This window comes from Nicotiana tabacum, chromosome 24, assembly GCF_000715075.1.
Source record: "Nicotiana tabacum cultivar K326 chromosome 24, ASM71507v2, whole genome shotgun sequence".
Classification (NCBI taxonomy): Eukaryota; Viridiplantae; Streptophyta; class Magnoliopsida; order Solanales; family Solanaceae; genus Nicotiana; species Nicotiana tabacum.
Genome location: NC_134103.1, coordinates 20,121,419 through 20,131,013, shown reverse-complemented (window position 1 = coordinate 20,131,013; position 9,595 = coordinate 20,121,419).

The following is a 9,595-nucleotide window of genomic DNA, read 5'->3' as shown; positions in this document are numbered from 1 at the left end:
GGGAGATCCCCCTGTCTTGCATATTTACTTTTGGGACTATAAGGTGGTACCTCGGGAGGTCCCCTTGTCTTGCATATTTATTCTTGGGACTACGAGGCGGTATCTCGGGAGATTCCCCTGTGTTGTATATTTACTTTTGGTACTACGAGGAGGTACCTCGGGAGATCCCTTGTTGAGCATTTACTTTTGGGACTACGAGGCGGTACCTCGGGAGATCCCCTATTGAGCATTTACTTTTGGGACTACCAGACGGTATATCGGGAGTGCCCTTTATTGACATTTCTCTATGGTTGCATTTGTCTTTGGTTATTTTGTATTTCCGTGATAGGTAAATTCTTGTATTCTTCTGTGATGTATTATTTAATTTTATTATGTATTTGTATTCCTTGTTGTAATGTGTTGGCTTTGGCTCTTGTACGAGACTCTGAGGATTTGAGTTTCTGATTTTTACTAGTTTTCAAGGTTGAGTTGTTTTAAATAAAAGAAATTGATGTATGCTTTAATTCTTATAAGTTTTATATCCAAATCAGCAACTATTGGGTGCTTCATTTTAATTGAATTGTTATTTGTTTCACCCAAATAATTTCTAAAATAAATTCATTTCTTTATTGATTTCTTACTTAATTTAAAAATTTTAAACTTACTTTATTGGAAATAAACTGATCATGTGGATCTTATATACATTGATATTATTGGCACATGAGTGGTCCGTGCAGTTGTGATAGAAATATGGGCACGAGATGCCGTGAAAATATGAAGTTGGGTTGAGACCCGTATTTTATGATTATGAAATGAGGTGTCACAGGGTGACTTTTATTTGAAAGATACTTATTTGAAAGGATTATATTCTAAAGATTTTTATTTGAAATAGTTATAGGTGAAAGAATTATATTTGAAGGATTTGATTACTTGGTTGTACTTGTGTTCCTTAATCGTTTGAGCAATATTTATGGTATTCTTGTTGCCTTGTTGTTTATATCGCTGGTTGATTTGTTGCTATCATTGCTAGTTATTTTTCAGTACTATTGTATACTGCAATATTGCACAAGTTATTTGACTAATGAGTGTCTTGACTGTACCTCGTCATTATAATCGGCTTACTTAGTCTTAGAGACTAAGTACGATAATGACACATGTGGTGGAATTTTGGATCGTGACAACAGCCCCATCCGCTGCACCACTAAGGAGATATATGCATGGTACAACAAAACAACATAATATTATTTCAATAACAAAATATTGTCTTTGTCTTTGCAGGTTTAGAAGACGGCTCATTACTTTGAATTCAATCGTTGTGTTAATATAATTTTGTTTATTTTTCATGTAAATGAATGTTACATCTATATCAATTGTTATTACACATAATTTGTATTATTTTATATTTTATATATTATTTTATTGATACATGCAGAATTCACGTACAACGCACGTACACTAAAGCTAGTTATTATAAGAGCACAAATAATCTATGCTAAATGTTGAACGACTAAAATATTTCCAAAATATTGATCGACTTTTATGCCATTAATAAAATTCTTTTTCGATTTAAACTATGCATATGCCGACCTCCAAAGTTGTCAATACGAGATTGTCCAGTTGCCGAGTTTGAGAATGTTTAGGAAATAAATACTACTATGAGTTAGAAGTTAAACAGGATAGTAGTTCTAAATCTATGTAACTTCTGATGAAAGAGAATAAGGTGTATTATTATAACCACCGTACACTGTAAATAGGCAGTGAAGAAATCAATATTTTTGTATCCAGAACATTGTATAGCACAAGGGAGTTATTAATTTCTTCAACCTTCACACTCTGCAGATTCATATGTACACAATTTGTTTTTCTTTATGTCTTGCAATTGGATCCTGCATGGTTTTCTTTAATGAACTAATTTGACGATTCAGCAAAAGTCCTGATGGTTTACTTGGCTGCTGAAGAGTAGTAGTTAAGATGTTTGTTGAAATTAGTTTTAAGCTTATAAAAAAATGGATCTATTGTTTGTGAGTCAATATAGATATGTGTTTTCTTATTCTTTTATGAAAGTAACGTACTTACTTTTATGTTTGGTTTACTGTACTGAAGAAAACTGTAAGAACACATAAAAATCACCAGTCAATAATTCTTTGGATGGGGTCTAACTATATAGAAATTTGGGGTACGTAGTGCTCTGTAATCTGTAATCTGTACAATTAATGCTCAACTGTATTTTTGGTGCATAGGCATGCTATATATGTTCTTTGATTAAGAATTTAGATGTGACAAAAATTCAATAAGACGGATGAAACTCTAACTTCCTCTGTACAAGATTCTTCAAAGAAGCAACAAGAGCACGTATGCAATATTACTGAAATTATTGATTTGTGATTTGAGAATCTGGCTATGAGTCGGAAGTATGGGTGTTTAACGGGCGGGTTGGGACGGGCTGTACACAAAAAAATCAGCCCGTTCGTTTAACGTTGCGGGCTGTTAGCGGGCTGAGTTAGCGGGCTATACTTTTTCGGGTTTTTTTTATCCATACGGGTTCGGGCTTAGCAAGTTGTTAGCGGGTTGTTAGCGGGCCGTGGATTTTTTTTTTTAAAAGTAAATTTTGTTTTTCTTATTCAATATTATTGATACTTAAGTGTTTGCAAACTTTTAAGGCTTATTTAAACTTTGAAGTTTAAAATTTTAAATTTGAAATTTGAATTTTATAATGTTAAAATTAAAATTTGAAAGTAAGTGGCTACAAAAAATTATTTAATAAGACCTATACGTGAGGATCAAGCTCCGAAGACTTTCATTTGATATTTTTATTGAATAATATATAATACTTCAAATTAAGTTGCAAGTTCTTTTTTGATTTTGTTATTTTTGAACTTGTAAATTAAAAGTTTACAACAATTATAAAAAATAAATAGTACATCACATGCTTTGCATCATTTTTGTAAGTTCATCCATGTCAACATGAGGTTCTTGGTTTCCGGCATTGGTTGAATCAGAACCATAAACCATTATATCTCCAATTTCTTGGTCCTCCGCTTCATCTACCTCGTCACGCCCTTGATTTCGTCGTTCTGATCTTATCCAATCTCTGAAGCACACTAGAATTTCCAAAGCGTTGCTACTCAATGAATGACGGGTATCTCCTAGTTGCTGCCTTGCTTGGCTAAATGCGCTCTCTGATGCGACTGTTGAAATCGGCACATTTAGCACGTCTCGAGCCATAGCCGAAAGAACAGAAAATTGATTTGAGTTGATCCTCCACCAACCCAGTGGTAGAAATTCCTTTGTGCAGGGCTCTGCTGACTTTTGCAAGTAGAATTGAAGTTCATCAATATTCCTGCTACCAGTTTGTTGATACTCCCCTATTGTAGACCAAATCAAATAATCTCCAACACCATCATTATCATCCAAAGCACTGGTCCCAGATGTTGAAACTGAACTTGAAGGAATATTTGCATCTACAGCAGAAAAAGAATCAACAATGTTAGCATAATAATTATGTAATGTTTCTAAATATTTGTGTAGATCAGAAATACAAGTGTCAATATCAGGAGTTTCAGTTGGTCCAATATCCATATAAGAATATAAAGCAGTGATTAATTGGCGACAAGTAGCCATTTTGATAGAAAGGTTTAAAATAGCATCAATCAGGTAAATAGGGGGAATTGGGTAAAAATATTTTCTAAACTTATCTAGTATACAGAAGTATATCCTTCTTTCTTCTTCAAATTATGTAGTAAAAGAGAAATTTCAGCAATATGAACTAAACTATTTGCAATAGTAGGATAATAAGCTCCAGAAAACTCAAGTGTAGCCACATAAAAATTTTGTAAAAACTTTACAACATCTTCAACGACATCCCAAGTTCTAAATGTTAACAAACGGCTAGGATCGGTACAATAAGAATTAGCAACTTCAATTATAGACATTCTATATTTATAACAACATTTTAAGAATAAATAAGTATAATTCCACCTAGTAACTATTTCTTCAGGCATGAATCTTGGTTTTAGTCCATAGTGTAGACATTTTTCTTTAAATGCATTTAATCTAGCACTTCTATTATTTCCTTGAATTACACCAACAACTCTTCTAACTAAAGTGATATCATCTCTAAATAATTCAAGGCCACTCTTTCACGATCAAATTATAAATATGACATGCACATCTAACATGAAATATTTCAGGAAGTGGTGGGTGTAGATGCAATTTTAATATTGTAATAGCAGCATTGTTGTTAGAAGCATTATCAAATGACACACACAAAACTTTTTCTGCAAGATTATAAAATATAGCAACTTCATGGATAATATTACTTATAAAAGCACCAATATGACTTTGATCTTCATCATGTTTAAAAGCAATAATACGTTTTTGCATACAAAAATTACCATCTATCCAATGGCATGTAACAGTCAAATAATCATTACCATTTACAGCACGACCAATATCAGAAGTAAGAGAAATTCTACAAGAAAGACTGGCGAACAAATAACGTATATATGTCTGATATTGTCCAAAAATCCTAAAGTTATCAGCTCTACAAGTACTTCTAGGAATACCTTTAAACAAAGAGTTATAAATTCTTTGAATATAAGTAACAAGATATAGTGAAGCAGTAAAACTAAAAGGTAAACAACCTAAAATAATCATTTTAACTAATTCTTCCCGATCTTTCTTAATATCGTATTTACCCATTAACCCTCCAGTACCCGAGTTAAGTTTTCGTTGCCCATCTTCCTCATCTACTCCCTAATCAAGAGGGTGGTTGTCTTCCATGTGCCTACGAAGTTGACCCGTTCCTCCTCCCTTACCGGTCTCATGTCTATAAATATCCTTACAAATTCTACATCTTACATAATTTTTATTTTCTTCTAGTCTGTCAAAGAAATTCCAACATTTACTTCTTAATCTTCGATTCTTCTTAATAGGGAGGGGAGGCCTACTTGTATTACCACGACTTTCACCCCTAATATTTTGAGTTTGACTAGCATTACCAGGTGTAGCTGGTGGTATTTCAAGATTATCAGGTGATGGAAATGGAATATCATCTAAATTATCATCTAAATCATAATCTATACCATAATTTTCTTGAAGTCCCTCATAATCTACATTTAAATTTTCACGTGAACTTTCAGAAATATGTGTAAAGCTACTAGAAGAGCAAGCACCACCTCTTGATCTTTTGAAAGTTTTCTTACTACCACCTCTACTAGTGCACGCTTTTTTGGCTGCTCTAAATATATTCATTATATAAATTAAATTAATAATTGTAAATAATAAAATAAATATACACCAAAGACGAGAAATATATAGAACGAGTGTACCGGGATTCCGGATGCCGCACTAAATTTGATATCAAAAACCAAATTTCAATTGATAGATCGATACTTGATAGTTGATACCACACTTCACTTGAATACTTGATATTTTGATAATAATAATTTTGTAATGGCTAAACTAAATATTTGATGAAACTTGAAATAATAAGTAATTGAGAATTTAAGAACAATAATCAATAATATCAAGAGAGAATTAGAGTAGTAAGAGAGTGAATTGTGAGGAAAAATGAAGAAGAAGGGGGGCTATTTATAGTTTTTAAAAGGTTAAAATTATAATTTATTAAATACTAGGGGTGTGAGGGATATTTTCTTAAGACGGTAGGCCGAAATGGCCATTTATGCAAAACAAGGCCGTTGGCAACGGTAAAAAAAAACGTTAAAAATCGGATTGAACCGAGCTGTAGCCCGTTAACGGGTTAATGGGCTTAGCGGGTTCCGGTGCACCAGTATCAAAAAACTATTCGTTTGAAACCCGCTCACCGCCCAACCCGTCCCAGCCCGCCCCCCACGCTACAGTACCGGGCTGAACCGGGTTGTAAATAGGTCAGCCTGACCCGATTAACAGGTATAGTCGGAAGACGGCACAGATCAATAGGAGTTTGCATGTCCGCGACTTTAAGGAACCTTTATGTTAAAATTATTATATGTAACTTTGTTTACTAGATAAATCTATTAGATTTATACGTGTAGGTTCATGTTCGTAGTCTCGTGTTGATCGTTCCTTTTTTTTTCCTAATTTGATTTTTTATTTTTAGTATAATTAAAGTTGATTTCCTTTCTATTCGTAAACTATATTTTTTCACAAATCCTTTAGATATTTCCTCCATCCAATTAAGCAAAAATTGTAGATTAATGCTTCATATGATTATTCTAATTTATTGTTATCTCATGCGTGCATATTTTCCAAAATGTAGACAAAGAATTCAAGGCATATAAATTCGGAGACCTTGAATATGAATTCACCGGCTGATCGGAAGAGAGTTATGTTACGAAATCACTAGATTGGTAGGCCTAATTGGGATACCCCGCTTAGACTATATGCTCGCAAGTCTAACTTTATGTATTTATCATTTTATCTGGGTGGGGATGCATATATAGAATAGTGTAGAATATAGATCTTCTTTCACTTTATTTTATTTTTGGACTGTTTTCCTCTACTTCTATGTGCTTGTATATGATTGGTCTTTAACTATGTATGTAAAATTGTGATGACCCAAAATGTCATCTTTAAATTTAATAATTAGTTTTGTGTTCTAAGAGCTCGCAAAAGTACTATTTATCATTTCTCGACTTGAGTGCGCAGTCCGTAAAATTTTCTGGAAAGTTTTTATGTGAAAAATGAATTAAAATATGAATTAGAGCTTTAAAACTCAACTGAGTTGACTTTGGTTAACATTTTAAACAAACGGACTTGGATCAGTGTTTTGATAGTTCCGGTAGGTCCGTATCGTAAATTGGGACTTGGGCGTATGCCCGGAATCAAATTCCGAGGTCCCTAGCCCGAGATATGGAATTTTAATGAAAAATTAAAAGTTTAAGTTCAAATAGTGACCGGATGTCGAATTATGTGCAAACGACCCCGAAATAGAATTTTGATGATTCCAACAGCTCCGTATGGTGATTTTGGACTTAGGAACATGATCAGAATTTTATTTGGAAGTCCGTAGTGGAATTAGGATTGAAATGCCGAAAGTTGAATTTTTGGGAAGTTTGACCGAGGGGTTGACTTTTTGATATCGGGGTCAAAATCCGATTCTGAAATTTTAGTACCTCCGTTATGTTATTTATGACTTGTGCGCAAAATTCGAGGTAAATCGGACGTGATTTGATAGGTTCCGGAGTCATTTGTAGTAATTAGAAATTTCAAAGTTCATTAGGCTTGAATCTATGTGTGATTCGTGTTTTAGTGTTGTTGGATGTGATTTGAAGGCTCGACTAAGTTCGTATGATATTTTAGGACTTGTTGATATTTTCGGACGGGGTCCCGAGTACCCCGAGTGCGATCCGGATCGAAATCGGATCAATTTTGGGACTTAGGCAAATTCTTAAATTTGCAGCTTCTGGTGTCATCGCACCCGCGGAGAGACTGACCGCAGGTGCGGACTCGCACAAGCAAGCTGTGGCTCACAGAAGCGGATGAAGGGCTGCCTAGTTGGAGTTGCAGATGCGGCTCAGGTTGCGCAGAAGCGAGAGGAAGGGCACAGGTGCGGGTAGGTACGCAGGTGCGATGGAATTTTCCGCACCTGCGAAGGCACAGATGCGGTCCAAAGTTCGCAGAAGCGAAGGCAGCTGTGCTGAGCAATTTCGGCAAATGCGGTATTTCACCGCAGATGCGGGATCGCAGGTGCGAGAATTTTGTCCGCAGGTGCGAAAGCACTGACCAGATTACAAAAATAGAGGGGTTCCGATATTTTTGTCATTTGGACATTTTCAACACGGTTTTGGGCGATCTTTCAGAGAGAATTCACGGGGAAACTTGAGGTAAGTCACATGTGATCATTGTTAGTCAATTATATTGGATTATCATTGAATATTTCGAATAGATTACATGTTTTTGAGGTAAAATTAGAGGATTTGGGCCTAGAGATTTCAAAAAGAGAATTTGAGATTTGGAGGTCAAGTTGATGTCAGATTTTTGTAAAAATGGTGTGGTTAGACTCGTAGTTGAATGATCGTTCATATTTCGTAACTTTGGAGGGATTCCGAGACGTGGGCCCCACGGCCCATTTTTGAGTTAATTTCGGATTTTATTGAAAAATATAGTATTTTCTTATGGAATTGATTCTATAATTTTTGTTGACTGTATCGAATTAATTATGACTAGATACGAGTCGATCGGAATCGGAAAATCGAGAAAAAAGCATACTACTTGGTTAAATTGGAGTAAGTCGAGGTAAGTGACTTGTCTAACCTTGTGTGGGAGAAATTTTCCCTAGAATTGATATTAATGTGATTATTGAAATGTGTTGAGAGTCGTGTACACGAGGTGACGAGTGTGTACAAGGGCTAAATGTGAAAGATTATATTTTTACATTGTGTAGATCATTGTTGCGCATTTATTAAATTATTTTATCTTGTTATATTCTTTATCATTGATCTAAGATATATACCTTAAATTTGTTTGACCTTTTCCTGCTAATTGTTATACTTGTTTAGTGGAAACATGGTTTCTTTTATTCTGTGCATTATTTAAAGGGTGATTTTCTTTAAATTAAACATTATTAATATGAAGTATTTGACATTTTAAATTTGATATTGAAGCACTGTATTAAAGATTTTGAAATATTTTCCTGAATTATTTATTCTTGAATATTTGGTAAGATTTTTGTACTCATTGTGATGGAGCCGTGAGCTCTTTATTGTGGAAAAATATTGTTGTTGAATTATTTTGGCAAGTTACATTATTTGAGCACTTCAGGTGCAAATTGTGATATATGGTGATATTGATACACATGCGGTGGTATAAGGTCTGGGTATTGAAACGCATGCGGTGAGATAAGAGTGGCTTGATACGCATGGCTGGTAGGGGAAACTACTAGAAGTCATGCGGGGTGATAAGGATGGCTAAAATGCGGGATGCTATTTCGGGAAAAATATTTTCTTTAAAATAAATTGTGAAGGCTCCCGCGGTGAGATAAGGAAATGAAATATTATGAATTTATTTATGATTTGGGACTATGAGGCAGTACCTCAGTAGTGCCCTTGTTGATATTGATTTATGGCCATAGTTGCCTTCGATTAATCGTTGTGATTTTCATAAAGTTAAAAGAAATTCTGTTTTGATTCCACGAGATATTATTTGCAATTATTTGGTGACATTAAATGTGACATACTATTTGATTCATTTCCATAGTCATTTTACCTTATTAAATTGTTTAAACATTTTTCCATATCATTATCTATTCTCCAGTAGGGCCTGACCTGACCTCGTCACTACCCTACCGAGATTAGGCTTGGCACTTACTGGGTACCGTTGTGGTATACTCATACTACGCTTCTGCACATCTTTTTGTGCAGATCCAGGTACATCTTACCAATCTAGACGTCAATGAGTTACCTGCGCATGGAGACTTCGAGGTATATCTGCCAGCGTCCGCAGACTCCGGAGTCCCCTTCTATCATTTTATGTTGCTTCCTTATTTTTCTTTAGACCTTGATACATAGAAATATTGAGAATAAATTTTTAGAAACTTGTGATTTATTTCTACCGGATTTTGGGAGTTGCAATTATTTGAATTGTAGTTTATTTATTGCAGATATTTATGATTATT